The sequence below is a fragment of the Phoenix dactylifera genome, chromosome 13, assembly GCF_051530095.1.
Source record: "Phoenix dactylifera cultivar Ajwa chromosome 13, Ajwa_hap1_PhDact_Kaust_v1.1, whole genome shotgun sequence".
Taxonomy (NCBI): Eukaryota; Viridiplantae; Streptophyta; class Magnoliopsida; order Arecales; family Arecaceae; genus Phoenix; species Phoenix dactylifera.
Window position 1 is genome coordinate 13,643,079 of NC_143202.1, and position 20,969 is coordinate 13,664,047.

The window sequence follows — 20,969 nt, forward strand, 5'->3', positions numbered from 1 at the left end:
AAGGAATTGCAAGAGTTTTCTTGCAAGTATGAAGACCGATGCAAGAGTTGCATCAAAAGGTATGTTTATGTTACATGCCAACTTGTCATTAAGTTCTTCAAATTCAAATTCATGGGTATTGGATACCGGCTGTGGTTTTCACATTTGCAAATCTTTGCATGGACTACAGAAAATTAAAATTTTGAAGAAAGGTGACTTCGAGCTGTATGGCGCTGGAGGAGAGTCCATCCAGGCTGAAGCTGTTGGAACCTACAACTTGGAGTTACCTTCGGGAGAGCTCCTACAATTAGAAGATTGTTATTATATGCCCAAAATTATTAGAAATATAATTTCCATTCCTTTGTTGTTAAAGAAAGGATTTGAAATTAATGGAAAGGGCAATGGTTGCTCTATTTATTTTTCTAATAAGCATCTTTGCAATGGCATTATGGAAAATGGTCTTCTTGTTTTATTACTTAATGACAATGTCTTTCATATTAATAAAAGCAATAAAAGAAAGAGAGAGGAAGTGAATAACACCCTTCTTTGGCATTGCCGACTTGGTCACATAAGTGAATCAAGAATCAACAAGTTATACAAAGAAGAGTTCTTTGATCCTTATGATTATGAATCTTTAGGAACTTGTGAATCTTGTCTTATGGGTAAAATGACTAAGTCTCCATTCACTGGACATGGAGAAAGGGCAAGTGAGTTATTAGGACTTGTACACACAGATGTATGTGGTCCTATGACAACTCCAGCTAGAGGTGGATACTCTTACTTCATCACATTCACTGATGATTTATCAAGGTTCGGATATGTGTATCTTATGAAACATAAATCCGAAGCTTTTGATAAGTTTAAAGAGTATCAAAGTATGGTTGAGAAACAAACCGAAAAGTGTATTAAAATCCTTCGATCTGATCGAGAAGGTGAATACCTTTCTAGTGAGTTTTTAAATCATCTTAAAGAAAAGGGCATTCTCTCTGAATGGACACCTCCGTATACGCCACAATTAAATGGTGTAGCTGAACGGAGGAATCGTACTCTATTAGATATGGTAAGGTCCATGATGTGCTTTACTGATCTTCCTATTTCCTTCTGGGGTTTTGCCCTAGAGACCGCTGCACTAATATTAAACAGGGTACCTTCTAAGTCTGTACCTAGCACTCCATATGAGATATGGAGAGGAAAGAAGCCTAATCTTAAGTATCTTAAGATATGGGGTTGTCAAGCTTATGTCAAAAGAAATTTTGGACACAAGCTAAGTGCTAGATCAGATAAATGTATTTTTGTAGGTTATCCTAAAGATAGTATAGGATACATCTTCTATCATCCTACCGAACAAAAAGTTTTTGTAGGTAGGCATGCCATTTTCTTAGAAAAAGAGTTTATCTTAGAAAAGGGCAAGGATAGGAAAATTGAACTTGAAGAAGTTCAAGACCTACAAATAGAAACACAAGAAATTCTTCAACCAGATATACCCATTGATGAGGTACAACCACAACACACATCTCCTCTCCGAAGGTCAGATAGAGTGCGAAGAGCACCTGAGAGGTATGGGTTCATCATTGAGAATGATGAAGCCCACATTGTTCAGAATAATGATCCTCTGACTTATTCGGAAGCTGTCATGAGTAGTGACTCTGACAAATGGCTAGAAGCCATGAAATCCGAAATAGATTCTATGTATACCAACCAAGTATGGACTTTGGTTGATGCACCAGAGGGTGTAAACCCTATAGGTTGCAAATGGGTCTATAAGAAAAAGATTGGAGCAGATGGCCAAGTAGAAACCTACAAGACTAGATTGGTGGCAAAAGGTTTCAGGCAAAAGCAAGGAATTGACTATGATGAAACTTTTTCGCCAGTAGCTATGCTCAAATCTATTCGGATTTTGCTTGCAATAGCTGCATACTATGATTATGAAATCTGGCAGATGGATGTCAAAACTGCCTTCCTTAATGGTTATCTTGAGGAAGAGGTTTACATGACACAGCCAGAAGGATTTGTCTCTAGTAAGAGAGCAAATCAAGTATGCAAGCTTAAGAGATCCATTTATGGATTAAAGCAAGCATCGAGGAGTTGGAACATTCGTTTTGATACAACAGTTAAAGAGTTTGGTTTTATCAAAAATGTGGATGAACCATGTGTGTACAAGAAGACTAGTGGGAGTGCCATTGTCTTCTTAATATTGTATGTAGATGACATACTGATCATTGGAAATGATATTCCAATATTACAATCGGTCAAGACTTGGCTGTCAAAAAGCTTTTCCATGAAAGACTTGGGAGAAGCATCCTATATACTTGGTATAAAGATCTATAGGGATAGATCTAAAAGGATGCTAGGCTTGTCCCAGTCTAGGTACATAGATAATGTGCTGAAAAGATTCAGCATGGAAGAAAGTAAAAGAGGTTATTTGCCTATGAGTCATGGCATACGTCTCTCTAAGAAGATGTCTCCTAAGACATCTGAAGAGAGGAATAGAATGAATTCTATTTCCTATGCTTCGGCAGTAGGATCGATTATGTATGCTATGCTATGTACTAGGCCTGATGTTGCTTATGCCTTAGGCATAACAAGTAGATTTCAGGCTGATCCAGGAGAGGATCATTGGATAGCTGTGAAAAATATTCTTAAGTACTTGAGAAGGACTAAAGATATTTTTCTAGTTTATGGAGGATCTGAGTTGAAACTAGAAGGATTTTCTGATTCCAGTTTTCAATCAGACCCAGATGATAGCAAGTCCACTTCAGGGTATGTCTTTACCCTAAATGGTGGTGCAGTGAGCTGGAAGAGTTCCAAACAGCAAACTGTAGCTGCCTCAACTACTGAGGCAGAATACATTGCTGTAAGTGAAGCCGCTAAGGAAGCTGTCTGGATGAAGAAGTTCATCTCTGAGTTAGGAGTAGTTCCCGAGATTGCTGGACCAGTCTCAGTTTATTGTGATAACACTGGAGCTGTTGCTCAAGCGAAGGAACCAAGGTCTCATCACAAATCCAAGCACATTCTAAGACGCTTCTATCTTGTTCAAGAGATTGTCGAGAGACAAGACATAGTCATTGAACGAGTAGACACCAAGAACAACCTAGCAGACCCGTTCACTAAAGCTCTACCACAACAGCAGTTCGATCGCCACCTCGATTGTATGGGGATAAAATATAAGAGCGATTGGCTTTAGTGCAAGTGGGAGATTGAAAGAGTAGATGCCCTACAAGCCAATCGCAATATGTATTGCGAAGGGTTTTTTTTTCTTTTGATTTGTCCAAATCATGTACATGACATTTAAATATGAATAAAGGCGTTATATTTTATCATATGCTGTTGATTATATTTATGATAAACTCCTTAGATTAGGGCAATGGTTTTAAGACTATGATGAGATCATACTAGTGAGACTTAAAATCCTAAAATCCTAATCTTAAATATTCCCAGTCATTGGTACATTGAGTCGGGGATCAATGATTACCAGAAAGACTGGCATGTCTTATGTATGCTCGATGCAGAGGATGATTGATCTCACAATCATTTGTGTGGAGACACTAATACAAAGATATGGGTGCTCATTAGAAGAATGAGTTCACTGAATTGACCTACAAAGAGAAATCTTATGAAGTCTTACTTACATGTCAAAAGATGATTCTCTTAGTGGGAGTTGTGCAACTGATCCTATGACCTGAGATCACCATGGTATCTTGTGCACATGAACCCATATTTTGGTTTACACTCATTCATGACAATAAGTTATGTACGAGGTCTTCTGGATATGGTGAATTGTGTACGAAGATTATGAGTAGGTCAACAAGGAATTAATCACTTCTAGTAAGAGAAGATAGCATTCTATTTATTCTAATCATATGATAATTCAGGAAGCCTTTGATCAAAGCAGAATGAAAATTAGAAAGAGTTTCTAATGTTTCATTATTTGAATTATCATTAAAAGATTGAGAAAAATATGAATATGAAATTGAGTTTGACATATATTCATACTCATATACATATTTGGGATGCAGTTTGATTAAAGGATTGAATTGCATGGTAACTTGCCACTGAAGGGTATTTTTGGTATTTCTACCAAATTCCATATTTTTCGGGTAGACATGACACGTTGCTAGACGTCAATCTTGTCTTATAAGTTTGATCGAATTAAAGAGTTTAATTCGATCACCAATTAGAAAGGATTATAATTGTTAAGTTCGGGTTCGCGCAGTTTAGACTTAAATCGATTAGAAGAGTTCTAATCAAGTTGGGTCAACTCGCACTCACACCTATTGCTGGCTAAGTATGGAACCCAATGGGTCACACACAAGAAAACTTATCAAGGGTCTAATTGGATTAGATCATGTTTGCAAGATAAACATCCTAGCAGGTGTTGCAAACCTTAGCTCCTGATTCAAACTGGATTCGAATCTGATTCGAATTGGATTCGAATCTGATTCTTAATTGATCTAATTTGATTAGATCATATTCTAATATGGGTTAGCCAAGAGTTGGCACCTAATTGGCTTGGTTTGAGTCTAATTGGATTAGATTTGATAAATCATTCATTTTTGACCGTTGGATCAATATTTGGATGAAGAGATGGATCAAATGGATGGCACCATGAATTGGAACCATTGGATTTTCATCATAGGATGATGGGAGATCATGATGACGTGATGGATATCATTGGGAGGCATGGAGATGAAAAATAGGTGAAGGAAAGAGAGAGAATACGTGAAGATTAAATGGATAAGGATGAACCATTTATTTGATCTTATCCATTCTCTCTCTTCTCTCTTCATCACGCCTAAGGGATATATGGCGCCTTCTTTCATGGCCTTTGGATCATCATCAACCCTTGATGAATGGATAAGGTTGGTTCCTATTTTTCTTGCGTGAGAAGAAGTGAAGAAAGGAAAGAGTACGGCGCATTTTCATGAAGAGGTGCTTAGGGAATCAAGCGCCACATCATAAGCGCTTGATCTTATCCTAACCACTTTTGATACGCCTCTCCCTATTTTTGTGGCGCCTTCTCTCCTCTTATCACGCCCCATCTGAAGGATGTGTGGATGGGATGCATCCTTTGTTGATGCATCCCCACGCCATCTATAAATAGGAATGCTCCCGGTGTTTTCTAATCATCGAAAATCAATCCAACTCTCTCTCTCTCTCATATCCCTTCTTTCTTACATTAGTTTCTTTCTTTCTAACATTGCTTCTAGTGTGTCCTAAGCCAAGACAAGGTGGTCTTCCTTAGGACAAAAGGATTAGAAGTAATTTTAGAAGGCTAAAGAAAAATAGAAAGGAAGGAAAGCAAGCCATTAGAGTTCTTTAGAAGAATTCTGCATTAAGGATCAAAAGTCTTTGGAGCTAAAGTCTTGATCAAGTTTTCGTGTGGATCACCATTGGAGGGCGGACACTTGGACGCCTCGTGGAGATTGTACACTTTGGATTAGCGTTTGAGGTATTCTACTAATTCTGTATTTATTTTATAGTATTTGATTGTAATCATTAAGGTGATCTAGGCTTAAAAGGGTTTCATGCATAGGGACTTTATTAAGAAAATTTTAAAATCCCTAGCTTCCGCTGCCCCTTATGACATGCTAGAACCCTACAGTGGTATCAGAGCTATCCTTAATTGGTTCAATCAAATAATAATGCATGATGTATGATTATTAATTTACTATGAGATAGTAATGTCATATGCTTAATGAAATGCTGAAATATATGACTCATGTATGATATGATATGTAATAAAATGTCATGATATGAAATTTTCCATATGAAGATATGTTGAAGCATGTTAATTAGTTGCTTATGATTTATACATGCTATGAGATAGCTATGATGCATGATAGCTTATTTTAGATATGTTAAATATATGTTACAATTAAAGAATGTGCTAGAGACTAGTAAGCCCTCAATAAAAATTATATTAAGTCATAGTGTTGAAAAACTTCGAGCTAACCCATTCTAGAACAATTAATCTAATTGGTGTCTAAGGAAAGCACTAAAGGTGGTTACTTAATTAGGACCTTACTCTTTAAGTAAGGGGAGCCTCCCACCTGCTTACCTGGCCAATTGTTTGATTGTCTATTATGGATAAGCTTAATATTGATATAACACTATTGATAGCCTTCCTTCATGCCTCGATATTATTATGTCAAGATCCATGCTAGTTTGTTGTGCTAACACAAAACTTGCAATGGGGACTGATGTTATACTGTCTTGGTGCATTAAGATGCTTATGGCATATTTTAATATATTGTCTTGTTGTGCAACCACAAGGACAATATTATTCGAATATGACTATATGGAAATGAAGGGTTTGACTTAACTAAAATATTATTGTTTGTTGTGCTAACACAAGGCAATAAGTATTTTAAGAGGACAAGATAAAGTTGAGAATTGCATGAGATGCAATTGGAAAGAGTTTCCTACCTTTGAACTCATAAGAGTTTGTTGTGTAAACACAAGGCTTTTTATGATGAATTAGGATCTCAACCCTACTAAGAAAAATTATATTTTCACGTTTATCATAGGAGAGGGCTATGATATTCGATAAAAATAGTAGGAGACAAATTAGATTAAAGTCCTTATCTAGTTGCAAACATGTCATCATGATTGGTCTGCTTATATTAGTTATGTTCTTGCATATGTAGAATTATTAAATGGCTTCACTTTCACTAAGAGGCATCTTAGATGCCAACAAGTTGACCGGACCAAACTATGTGGACTGGTTGAGGAATTTAAAGATAGTACTCACTCAGAAGAAAATTTCCTATATACTTGAAACCCCTGATCTTGGAGATCTAGGGGATGATGCTACAGAAGAGGAGGTTGCCACACATAAGATGTGGAAAAATGACAGTTTGACTGTCAAATGTATCATACTTGCCTCTATGAGCAATGAATTACAGAGGCAACATGAAGGCATGGACACTCAATCCATACTTCTCAATTTAAAAGAGTTGTATGGAGAACAAAGCAGGACTGCTAGGTATGAGATATCTAAGCAGTTGTTCCGTGCTAGAATGAATGAAGGAACTCCAGTGCAAAACCATGTTCTTATGGTTATAGACTTAATCACTAGATTAAGTCAATTAGGTTTTGCTATGGATAGTGAGCTCAGTCAGGATTTGATCCTGCAATCACTACCTGATTCATTCTCTCAGTTTGTTGTGAACTTTCACATGAACAAGCTGAACACCTCCCTGCCCGAGCTGTTAAATATGCTCAAAACAGCTGAAGGCCATATTAAGAAGGATAAAGGTCCACTCCTTCTTATAGATGGCACCTCTAAGAGAAAATCGGGCAATAAGGGTTCTAAGAAAAGATTGAACCCTAAGAGTAGCATCAAAAAGAAAAAAGGAAAGAAAAACTCCGGATCAAGTACCTGTTTTCATTGCGGCAAAGCTGGACACTGGAAAAGGAATTGCAAGAGTTTTCTTGCAAGTATGAAGACCGATGCAAGAGTTGCATCAAAAGGTATGTTTATGTTACATGCCAACTTGTCATTAAGTTCTTCAAATTCAAATTCATGGGTATTGGATACCGGCTGTGGTTTTCACATTTGCAAATCTTTGCATGGACTACAGAAAATTAAAATTTTGAAGAAAGGTGACTTCGAGCTGTATGGCGCTGGAGGAGAGTCCATCCAGGCTGAAGCTGTTGGAACCTACAACTTGGAGTTACCTTCGGGAGAGCTCCTACAATTAGAAGATTGTTATTATATGCCCAAAATTATTAGAAATGTAATTTCCATTCCTTTGTTGTTAAAGAAAGGATTTGAAATTAATGGAAAGGGCAATGGTTGCTCTATTTATTTTTCTAATAAGCATCTTTGCAATGGCATTATGGAAAATGGTCTTCTTGTTTTATTACTTAATGACAATGTCTTTCATATTAATAAAAGCAATAAAAGAAAGAGAGAGGAAGTGAATAACACCCTTCTTTGGCATTGCCGACTTGGTCACATAAGTGAATCAAGAATCAACAAGTTATACAAAGAAGAGTTCTTTGATCCTTATGATTATGAATCATTAGGAACTTGTGAATCTTGTCTTATGGGTAAAATGACTAAGTCTCCATTCACTGGACATGGAGAAAGGGCAAGTGAGTTATTAGGACTTGTACACACAGATGTATGTGGTCCTATGACAACTCCAGCTAGAGGTGGATACTCTTACTTCATCACATTCACTGATGATTTATCAAGGTTCGGATATGTGTATCTTATGAAACATAAATCCGAAGCTTTTGATAAGTTTAAAGTGTATCAAAGTATGGTTGAGAAACAAACCGAAAAGTGTATTAAAATCCTTCGATCTGATCGAGGAGGTGAATACCTTTCTAGTGAGTTTTTAAATCATCTTAAAGAAAAGGGCATTCTCTCTGAATGGACACCTCCGTATACGCCACAATTAAATGGTGTAGCTGAACGGAGGAATCGTACTCTATTAGATATGGTAAGGTCCATGATGTGCTTTACTGATCTTCCTATTTCCTTCTGGGGTTTTGCCCTAGAGACCGCTGCACTAATATTAAACAGGGTACCTTCTAAGTCTGTACCTAGCACTCCATATGAGATATGGAGAGAAAAGAAGCCTAATCTTAAGTATCTTAAGATATGGGGTTGTCAAGCTTATGTCAAAAGAAATTTTGGACACAAGCTAAGTGCTAGATCAGATAAATGTATTTTCGTAGGTTATCCTAAAGATAGTATAGGATACATCTTCTATCATCCTACCGAACAAAAAGTTTTTGTAGGTAGGCATGCCATTTTCTTAGAAAAAGAGTTTATCTTAGAAAAGGGCAAGGATAGAAAAATTGAACTTGAAGAAGTTCAAGACCTACAAATAGAAACACAAGAAATTCTTCAACCAGATATACCCATTGATGAGGTACAACCACAACACACATCTCCTCTCCGAAGGTCAGATAGAGTGCGAAGAGCACCTGAGAGGTATGGGTTCATCATTGAGAATGATGAAGCCCACATTGTTCAGAATAATGATCCTCTAACTTATTCGGAAGCTGTCATGAGTAGTGACTCTGACAAATGGCTAGAAGCCATGAAATCCGAAATAGATTCTATGTATACCAACCAAGTATGGACTTTGGTTGATGCACCAGAGGGTGTAAACCCTATAGGTTGCAAATGGGTCTATAAGAAAAAGATTGGAGCAGATGGCCAAGTAGAAACCTACAAGACTAGATTGGTGGCAAAAGGTTTCAGGCAAAAGCAAGGAATTGACTATGATGAAACTTTTTCGCCAGTAGCTATGCTCAAATCTATTCGGATTTTGCTTGCAATAGCTGCATACTATGATTATGAAATCTGGCAGATGGATGTCAAAACTGCCTTCCTTAATGGTTATCTTGAGGAAGAGGTTTACATGACACAGCCAGAAGGATTTGTCTCTAGTAAGAGAGCAAATCAAGTATGCAAGCTTAAGAGATCCATTTATGGATTAAAGCAAGCATCGAGGAGTTGGAACATTCGTTTTGATACAACAGTTAAAGAGTTTGGTTTTATCAAAAATGTGGATGAACCATGTGTGTACAAGAAGACTAGTGGGAGTGCCATTGTCTTCTTAATATTGTATGTAGATGACATACTGATCATTGGAAATGATATTCCAATGTTACAATCGGTCAAGACTTAGCTGTCAAAAAGCTTTTCCATGAAAGACTTGGGAGAAGCATCCTATATACTTGGTATAAAGATCTATAGGGATAGATCTAAAAGGATGCTAGGCTTGTCCCAGTCTAGGTACATAGATAATGTGCTGAAAAGATTCAGCATGGAAGAAAGTAAAAGAGGTTATTTGCCTATGAGTCATGGCATACGTCTCTCTAAGAAGATGTCTCCTAAGACATCTGAAGAGAGGAATAGAATGAATTCTATTTCCTATGCTTCGGCAGTAGGATCGATTATGTATGCTATGCTACGTACTAGGCCTGATGTTGCTTATGCCTTAGGCATAACAAGTAGATTTCAGGCTGATCCAGGAGAGGATCATTGGATAGCTGTGAAAAATATTCTTAAGTACTTGAGAAGGACTAAAGATATTTTTCTAGTTTATGGAGGATCTGAGTTGAAACTAGAAGGATTTTCTGATTCTAGTTTTCAATCAGACCCAGATGATAGCAAGTCCACTTCAGGGTATGTCTTTACCCTAAATGGTGGTGCAATGAGCTGGAAGAGTTCCAAACAGCAAACTGTAGCTGACTCAACTACTGAGGCAGAATACATTGCTGTAAGTGAAGCCGCTATGGAAGCTGTCTGGATGAAGAAGTTCATCTCTGAGTTAGGAGTAGTTCCCGAGATTGCTGGACCAGTCCCAGTTTATTGTGATAACACTGGAGCTGTTGCTCAAGCGAAGGAACCAAGGTCTCATCACAAATCCAAGCACATTCTAAGACGCTTCCTTCTTGTTCGAGAGATTGTCGAGAGACAAGACATAGTCATTGAACGAGTAGACACCAAGAACAACCTAGCAGACCCGTTCACTAAAGCTCTACCACAACAGCAGTTCGATCGCCACCTCGATTGTATGGGGATAAAATATAAGAGCGATTGGCTTTAGTGCAAGTGGGAGATTGAAAGAGTAGATGCCCTACAAGCCAATCGCAATATGTATTGCGAAGGGTTTTTTCTTCTTTTGATTTGTCCAAATCATGTACATGACATTTAAATATGAATAAAGGCGTTATGTTTTATCATATGCTGTTGATTATATTTATGATAAACTCCTTAGATTAGGGCAATGGTTTTAAGACTATGATGAGATCATACTAGTGAGACTTAAAATCCTAAAATCCTAATCTAAAATATTCCCAGTCATTGGTACATTGAGTCGGGGATCAATGATTACCAGAAAGACTGGCATGTCTTATGTATGCTCGATGCAGAGGATGATTGATCTCACAATCATTTGTGTGGACACACTAATACAAAGATATGGGTGCTCATTAGAAGAATGAGTTCACTGAATTGACCTACAAAGAGAAATCTTATGAAGTCTTACTTACATGTCAAAAGATGATTCTCTTAGTGGGAGTTGTGCAACTGATCCTATGACCTGAGATCACCATGGTATCTTGTGCACATGAACCCATATTTTGGTTTACACTCATTCATGACAATAAGTTATGTACGAGGTCTTCTGGATATGGTGAATTGTGTACGAAGATTATGAGTAGGTCAACAAGGAATTAATCACTTCTAGTAAGAGAAGATAGCATTCTATTTATTCTAATCATATGATAATTCAGGAAGCCTTTGATCAAAGCAGAATGAAAATTAGAAAGAGTTTCTAATGTTTCATTATTTGAATTATCATTAAAAGATTGAGAAAAATATGAATATGAAATTGAGTTTGACATATATTCATACTCATATACATATTTGGGATGCAGTTTGATTAAAGGATTGAATTGCATGGTAACTTGCCACTGAAGGGTATTTTTGGTATTTCTACCAAATTCCATATTTTTTGGGTAGACATGACACGTTGCTAGACGTCAATCTTGTCTTATAGGTTTGATCGAATTAAAGAGTTTAATTCGATCACCAATTAGAAAGGATTATAATTGTTAAGTTCGGGTTCGCGCAGTTTAGACTTAAATCGATTAGAAGAGTTCTAATCAAGTTGGGTCAACTCGCACTCACACCTATTGCTGGCTAAATATGGAACCCAATGGGTCACACACAAGAAAACTTATCAAGGGTCTAATTGGATTAGATCATGTTTGCAAGATAAACATCCTAGCAGGTGTTGCAAACCTTAGCTCCTGATTCAAACTGGATTCGAATCTGATTCGAATTGGATTCGAATCTGATTCTTAATTGATCTAATTTGATTAGATCATATTCTAATATGGGTTAGCCAAGAGTTGGCACCTAATTGGCTTGGTTTGAGTCTAATTGGATTAGATTTGATAAATCATTCATTTTTGACCGTTGGATCAATATTTGGATGAAGAGATGGATCAAATGGATGGCACCATGAATTGGAACCATTGGATTTTCATCATAGGATGATGGGAGATCATGATGACGTGATGGATATCATTGGGAGGCGTGGAGATGAAAAATAGGTGAAGGAAAGAGAGAGAATACGTGAAGATTAAATGGATAAGGATGAACCATTTATTTGATCTTATCCATTCTCTCTCTTCTCTCTTCATCACGCCTAAGGGATATATGGTGCCTTCTTTCATGGCCTTTGGATCATCATCAACCCTTGATGAATGGATAAGGTTGGTTCCTATTTTTCTTGCGTGAGAAGAAGTGAAGAAAGGAAAGAGTACGGCGCATTTTCATGAAGAGGTGCTTAGGGAATCAAGCGCCACATCATAAGCGCTTGATCTTATCCTAACCACTTTTGATACGCCTCTCCCTATTTTTGTGGCGCCTTCTCTCCTCTTATCACGCCCCATCTGAAGGATGTGTGGATGGGATGCATCCTTTGTTGATGCATCCCCACGCCATCTATAAATAGGAATGCTCCCGGTGTTTTCTAATCATCGGAAATCAATCCAACTCTCTCTCTCTCTCATATCCCTTCTTTCTTACATTAGTTTCTTTCTTTCTAACATTGCTTCTAGTGTGTCCTAAGCTAAGACAAGGTGGTCTTCCTTAGGACAAAAGGATTAGAAGTGATTTTAGAAGGCTAAAGAAAAATAGAAAGGAAGGAAAGCAAGCCATTAGAGTTCTTTAGAAGAATTCTGCATTAAGGATCAAAAGTCTTTGGAGCTAAAGTCTTGATCAAGTTTTCGTGTGGATCACCATTGGAGGGCGGACACTTGGACGCCTCGTGGAGATTGTACACTTTGGATTAGCATTTGAGGTATTCTACTAATTCTGTATTTATTTTATATTATTTGATTGTAATCATTAAGGTGATCTAGGCTTAAAAGGGTTTCATGCATAGGGACTTTATTAAGAAAATTTTAAAATCCCTAGCTTCCGCTGCCCCTTATGACATGCTAGAACCCTACACCACCATCCACCAGTGACACCTAGCAACATGTAGTGGCTACCCAGTAGAATAGAAAGATGAACCTCTAGGTGCAGTTAACATGTGATACAGTCCTACTATCGTGGATCCCTACAGGACGGAGATCATGGACAACTCGTCAAACTCCATCGTCTGTCATATGTCAAGATTTATTCGACTTGAGTTCGATAGTGGAAAACTCTTTTTCCACTTTATATTACTGCCCTGGCCAAGGTCTTTAGAACTCAGTCTAACAAATCACATAGGATCACTCCTCTTCTATCAAGGTCGATAGATTCCTTATAGGTGCATATCCTACTCCTACAGTGAACTTACTGCAGCCAATCTACACTGCATGGACCCATATGGCTAGAGACCATGTATGTGTGCAGTCAAACTACAATAACCTCACTGTGAGTAGCCGAAGCACTACAGGTCAAAGGACCAGTCACACTACTGCAACATCAAGCAAGTCACTGACGAGTGGATAGACATCCAAGTGACTTCTTGTCTTGGTCACGCTCAGTACCCTTGTTCTCTAACAAGCACCTGCACTATCACTTCAGTGTCCCTACACTGTGGACTCAAGTCTCGTCCATCCATAAGGAAAGTGATCTGTGCACTGATCGGATCGATCACCGTCTTCGTGATGATCCATTGATCAGGAGCATTTAGAAATTAATCACCAATGATACATGGCTCAAATTCTCAACTCTTGAGAATATGTATCATCATCTTATTAATTCCTTGGACGATTCATAGACACATAAATAATATGAATGAAAAGATGCCTTTTATTTATTCAATAATAAACAGTCAAGTACAAAATTATGTCCCTAGAATCAACAATGTGTCAGCCAAATTGGCTTCTAGGGCATACATCTAACACACATAGCTTATTTTCTTGCAACTCAGAACAATTTTGAGATTTCTAAGCCAGTCTCTGTAATTGGTACCGGTCAGTCGGTTGGTCTCAAGAATACGGATCAAAGGGTTTGAGACTGACATTGTGATCTGCAGAGAGTAAAGATTCTAGTTAGATTTTTGTACTTGATCCTAATTTGTTCTAGGATCTTTTAAACTAATGTACCTCCCACTATTTTTTTGAATTCCTCACACTCCTCTGGTAGGAAAATGGAAATTTTACACGACTAAGATTTCTAGTGGGTACTGCGGTCCCACCGATTTACATGCCACCTCACCTAACAGTTATTGGTGACACATAAATAGATGAGTGTACAACTCTTGTACAATGCTTCTCAAGCATGTTGTAGTGCTACTTGGTCTTTAAGTCATGAAGACCTCACCTAACAGTTATTGGTCCCATTTCTTAGTTAAGTTAGACCCACCGTATAACCATAGAAATAAAGTCGTCATTGGGTCCTCACCTAACAGTTATTGGTCCCCAACCCCACCTTTATCCCTACAACATCTCATGTCTATAGAGTGGTCCAGCCCCCCGTTGCAACTGTTGGGATCCCTCGCACGCCCAAAAAAAATCAGAATGAACGCAGCGGAAGAGGCATGCGCGAGATCCGCATCGCTCATCGCATGAACGTATTTTAAAACCGATGTTCGTAGATAGATTAGAATTAAAACTTTTATATAAGATTAGGAAGATCATATCTTCACCTTATGCGGGTAGATATTCACCGTAATCTGATGATCGTGGTATTTGTTGGAAGGTTCGCTTGAAGCCGCACATGCGTCCGGCCTCTATGGGTATCCACACGAGGCAGAGAACCAATCCAAACTCTCTAATCTCCCTGGGGTGCTAGCTCCCTTGCAGAGATATGTTTTGATGGCTGAAATCCTCTTTTAATTTATCAACTCTTTGATAGATCTCAAGAGAAAGAAGAAGGACTTGAAAGGGAGGAAGAAGATCCCATCTTGCTACCTCCTTTTCTTTTATTCTTGTGGATGGAAGAAGGGTGAAGAGAGAAAGCCACACGCCACCCTATTTTTCTTTGATGCTCACGGCTGAAAACCCAAGAGGAAGGAGGCTTTCCCATGGCACAAAAACCAAGAGGGTGTTAGATGTATGCCCTAGAAGCCAATTTGGCTGACACATTGTTAATTCTAGGGACATAATTTTGTACTTGGCTATTGATTATTGAATAAATAAAAGGCATCTTTTTATTCATATTGTTTATGTGTCTATGAATCGTCCAAGAATTAATACGATGATGATGCGGATTCTTAAGAGTTAAGAATTTGAGCCATGCATCATTGGTGATTAATTTCTGAATGCTCCTGATCAATAGATCATCACAAGGATGGTGATCGATCCGATCAGTGCACACATTCCTTATGGATGGACGAGACTCGAGTCCACAGTGTGGCGACACTGAAGTAATAGTGTAGGTGCTTGTTAAGAACAAGGGTACTGAGCGTGACCAAGATAAGAAGTCACTTGGATGTCTATCCACTCGTCAGTGACTAGCTTGATGTTGCAGTAGTGTGACGGTCCTTTGACCTGCGATGCTTCAGCTACTCACAGTGAGGTTATTGTAGTTTGACTGCACATATACATGGTCTCTAGCCATATGGGTCCATGCAGTGTAGATTGGCTGCAGTAGGTTCACTGTAGGAGTAGGGTATGCACCTATAAGGAATCTATCAATCTTTATAGATAAGGAGAGATCCTATGTGATTTATAAGACTGAGTTCGTAAGACCTCGGCCAGGACAGATTGCACAGTGGAGAAAGAGTTCTCCGCTCTCGAACTTAAGTCGAATAAATCTTGACATATGACAGACGAAGGGGTTTGACGAGTTATCCATGACCTCCGTCTTGTAGGAATCCACAATAGAAGGACTGTATCATATGATAACTGCACCTAGAGGTTCATCATTCTGTTCTGCTGGGTAGCCATTACATGCTGCTAGGTGTCACTGGTGGATGGTGGGACTCATAGGGATTATCTCGATGATCGATAAACCCTGATGAGTAGAGTTGGAATCGTTCCAACCCATTGAAAAGAAGTTTTCAATGGTATTGTGATAGAGATCATATTATATCTCACCACCAGTCAGAATAGAACCTATGGGTCACACACATTAGAAGCACTGACCGATCCGATGGTTGAATCGTGATTAGGAATCACAAGTAATCAATTCGATTGATAAACAGTTGAAGAAGGAACAAAGGAAATTAATTAATTAGACTTAAATACGATTCCTATTTGGAATAGGATTCCTAGAGTCTTAATTGGATTAGGACTGGAAATTCTATTTGGAGTAGGACTGGATTCTTACTTGGAATAGGATTCCTAGAGTCCTAATTATATTAGGACTGAAAATCTTATTTGGAGTAGGACTAGGATTCCTACTTAGAGTAGGATTCCTAGAGTCCTAATTGAATTAGGACTGAGAATCCTATCAGAGTCCTAATTGGATTAGGACCAAAATTAAATAAGTCCTAATTGGATTAGGATTTCTTAAGTCCTAATTAATTATTAATCTAACGAATCAACAAGACTCCTAATTGGATTAGGATTGAAGGGTTCAATTGAGTCATGGTTCATTAAGTTCTAATTGGATTAGGCTTACCTAGATTAAACCCAAATTGGTTCACCCTTGGTCCAAGCCTAATTAGATTAGGATCTAACCATGAGTGACCTTCCTAATCCTCCTTAAAGGAGGATTAGGTTAACCATGAAGGAGGGGCACACGCCCCTCCTCCTTTTCCTTGCTTGGTGCGGCAAAGAAGAGGGGTCGGCGCCCCTCTTGGAAGTTTATCAAGGAGCTCCTACAAAGTAGGAGCTCCACATGCTATTTAAGAGGAGGCGTAGGGGCTGACCTAGGGTATCATTGAAGCCCTCTCCCTCTCCAATTCGTGGCCCCCTCTCCTCCCCTTTTCTTGGTTCAGCCGCCAAGCAAAGGAAGAAAAAGAAAGGTGGCCTCTTCATCCTCCCTGTTAGATGTATGCCCTAGAAGCCAATCTGGCTGACACATTGTTAATTCTAGGGACATAATTTTGTACTTGACTATTTATTATTGAATAAATAAAAGGCATCTTTTCATTCATATTATTTATGTGTCTATGAATCGTCCAAGAAATTAATAAGATAATGATGCATATTCTCAAGAGTTGAGAATTTGAGCCATGTGTCATTGGTGATTAATTTCTAAATGCACCTAATTAATGGATCATCACGAGGACGGTGATCGATCCGATCAGTGCACAGATCACTTTCCTTCTGGATGGACGAGACTTAAGTCCACAGTGTAGGAACACTGAAGTGATAGTGCAGGTGCTTGTTAGAGAACAAGGGTACTGAGCGTGACCAAGACAAGAAGTCACTTGGATGTCTATCCACTCGTCAGTGACTTGCTTGATGTTGCAGTAGTGTGACTGGTCCTTTGACCTGCGGTGCTTCGGCTACTCACAGGGAGGTTATTGTAGTTTGACTGCACACATACATGGTCCCTAGCCATATGGGTCCATGCAGTGTAGATTGGCTACAGTAAGTTCACTGTAGGAGTAGGGTATGCACCTATAAGGAATCTATCGACCTTGATAGATAAGGAGAGATCCTATGTGATTTATAAGACTAAGTTCGTAAGACCTCGGCCGGGGCAGTATGCACAGTGGAGAAAGAGTTTTCCACTCTCGAACTTAAGTCGAATAAATCTTCACATATGACAGACGATGGGGTTTGACGAGTTGTCCATGACCTCCATCCTGTAGGGATCCATGATAGTAGGACTGTATCATACGATAACTGCACCTAGAGGTTCACGATTCTATTCTGCTGGATAGCCACTACATGCTGCTAGGTGTCACTGGTGGATGGTGGGACTCATAGGGATTATCTTGATGATCGATAAACCCTAATGAGTTGGGTTGGAATCGTTCCAACCCATTGAAAGGAGTCTTCAATGATATTGTGATAGAGATCACAATATATCTCACTACCAGTCAGAGTAGAACCTATGGGGTCCCACACACTAGAAGTATTGACCGATCTGATGGTTGAATAGTGATTAGGAATCACAAGTAATCAATTCGATTGATATTCAGTTCAAGAAGGAACAAAGGGAATTAATTAATTGGACTTGAAACAAGAGTCCTACTTCGAGTAGGATTCCTAGAGTCCTAATTGGATTAGGACTGAAAATCCTAGTTGGAGTAGGACTGGGATTCCTACTTGGATTAGGATTCCCACAATCCTACTTAGAATAGGATTTTTGAATTCAATGTGAATTCCTACTTAGAATAGGATTCCTAGAAGTCCCAATTGGATTAGGACTAAAATTAAATACATCCTAATATGGATTAGGGTTTCTTAAGTCACAATTAATTATTAATCTAATGAATCAATAAGACTCCTAATTGGATTAGGATTGAAGAGTTCAATTGAGTCAAAATTGATTCAAGTACTAATTGGATTAGGACTTACCTAGATTGGATCCATTGGTTCACCCTTGGGCTAAGCCTAATAGGATTAGGGCTTAACCACATTAGGGCAATGCAAACCCTAATGTGGACTAGGGTTTACCAAGAGGGAGGGGCGCAAGCTCCTCCCTTGATCACTTGGTGCGGCACAAGAGAGGGGGCCGGCGCCCCCTCTTTGGAAAGTCATCTAGGGCTCCTACTTTGGAGGAGCCCTAGATGGCTATAAGAAGGCTTATGAAGCCGGCGCCCTAGAGCATTGCTTCCTCTCCCTTTTGTGCCATGGCCACCCTCTCCCCTCTCCTTGTTTCAGCCGCAAGCAAGGGAAGAAGAACTCCAAGTGTTGACGGTCTCCTCCCCTTCCCTTGCTTCATCCAACGCAAGGAAGAAAAGAAGGCTGCGTGGGGATTCTTCTTCATCCTCTTCTTCATCCTTCTTCTTCCTCCTCTCAAGCATATTCAAGAGTTGAAAGAAAGAGAGGAGATCAGCCATCAAAAGAAGTCTTTGCAAGGGAGCTAGCACCCCGGGAAGACAAGAGATCTTTGATCAGGTCCTCTGCTTCGTGTGGATACCCGTAGAGGCCGGACGTTTGAACGGCTTCAAACGAACCCTCAACCTAAAACCACGAACTTCAGTTTGCGGTGATCATCTACCCGCACAAGGTGAAGATTTGATCTCCCTAAAGGTTTTAAAAGTATTAATCCTTATCTAACTACGAACGGTCTAGAAACAGCGTTCATGCGATGAACGTCGATCCCGCTTATGCCGATTCCGCTGCAATCTGATTTTTGTTTTGAAATATCAGCGGCATAGGCGGATTCCCAACAGTGGTATCAGAGCCTAGGCTTCGTAGTTTAAGGTAAGAATTAACTATAAGTAGGCTTATTAGATCTGAAAATTAAATGATCATGCATGCTGAAAATTTCTGCATGCAGAATTTTTCTAGGGTGCTGATTTTTACATGCTAATTTTTATATGATAAAAGGATGATTCTAATAGCATTGTTAATGTGATTACAAAGTTTAGAATCATGATTAGCATGATCAGCAACCTATGTCATGAGATAATCAATTAATTATCAGATCTGAAAATTATAATTGTTGCATATGGTGATGATCATAGGATTCAAACCCTTTTGGTATCAAATGTAATGACCTGCGATGTGATCTGCGATGTCATGTAATTTTTCAGATGCTTGCATGCATCTTATTTGATGTTTTGAGAGGCCTGCGTGCCTCCTAAAAGGAGATGTAATTTATTTTTATTTTTATTTTTCATCTGGTTGTATTTCTGTGATGTGATGTACGTCAACGATCAAGTCGAAGATGATGCATGAGATGATCAGGGGTCTAAGCGGTTGATGGCGATTGGATCAAGAGTTGGTCAAGGATCGAGTCAAGGAGGCTTGGAACCTATTCAAGAGTTGAAGACCAGTTGATCGATTGACGTGCATGTGCTTGTAATACGACCTAACTAGAATCCATGATCATCACCGATTTAAAGTTTAGCTTTAATTATTGCTGCGATTATAAATGCCTGCAATGCGCCGTTTGCATGTGATGTGAATGAGAGTCGGGTAGATAGGTTTACATGTAATGTAGCAAACCCAATTGAGACCTAAATCAAAAACCTCCTCAATCAAGTCGAGAGTGAACCGACATGAGCAAGTCATATTAGATTAATTGATCTAATTCGTGTCTAGGAAAGCATGAAAGGTGGTTACTTAATTAGGACCTTACTCTCTGAGTAAGGGGAGCCTCCCACCTGCTTACCTGGCCAATTGTTTGATTACCTCTTATGAAGGGCTCAAGTTGCAAACACTAAGACTTGATTAACCAATATTAAGTCAATAGGTCTTCCACTGTAGCAGAGCTGCTAAAGCCTTTTCTGATGTTGATTTGTCTCGGCTGGACACAGTGGTCAAGTTGCATCGGGGGGCTGGACCTCTCTATAGACATGAGATGTTGTAGGGTAAAGGTGGGGTTGGGCACCAATAACTGTTAGGTGAGGACCCAATGACGACTTTATTCCTACGGTTATACGGTGGGTCTGACTTAACTAAGAAATGGGACCAATAACTGTTAGGTGAGGTCTTCATGGCTTAGAGACCAAGTTACACTGCAACATGCTTGAGAAGCATTGTACAAGAGTTGTACATTCATCAATCTATGTGTCACCAATAACTGTTAGGTGAGGTGGCATGTAAATTGGTGGGACCGCAGTACCTACTAGAAACCCTAGTCGTGTGGGATTTCCGTTTCCCTACCAAAGGAGTGTGAGGGATTCGAGAAAATAGTGGGAGTTACATTTGTTCTAAAAGACCTTAGAACAGATTAGGATCAAGTACAAAAGTCTAACTAGAATCTTTACTCTCTGCAGATACAATGTCAGCTTCAAACCCTTTGACCCGTATTCTTGAGACCAACTGATTGACCGGAACCAATTACAAAGACTGGCTTAGAAACCTCAAAATTGTTTTGGACTGTGAGAAAATAGGCTACATACTCGATTCAGATATCCCCACACTACCAACACGTCCTACTGATGTTCAGCGTGAGATGCATAAAAAGTGGTTGGATGATGACATTAGAGTAAAATACT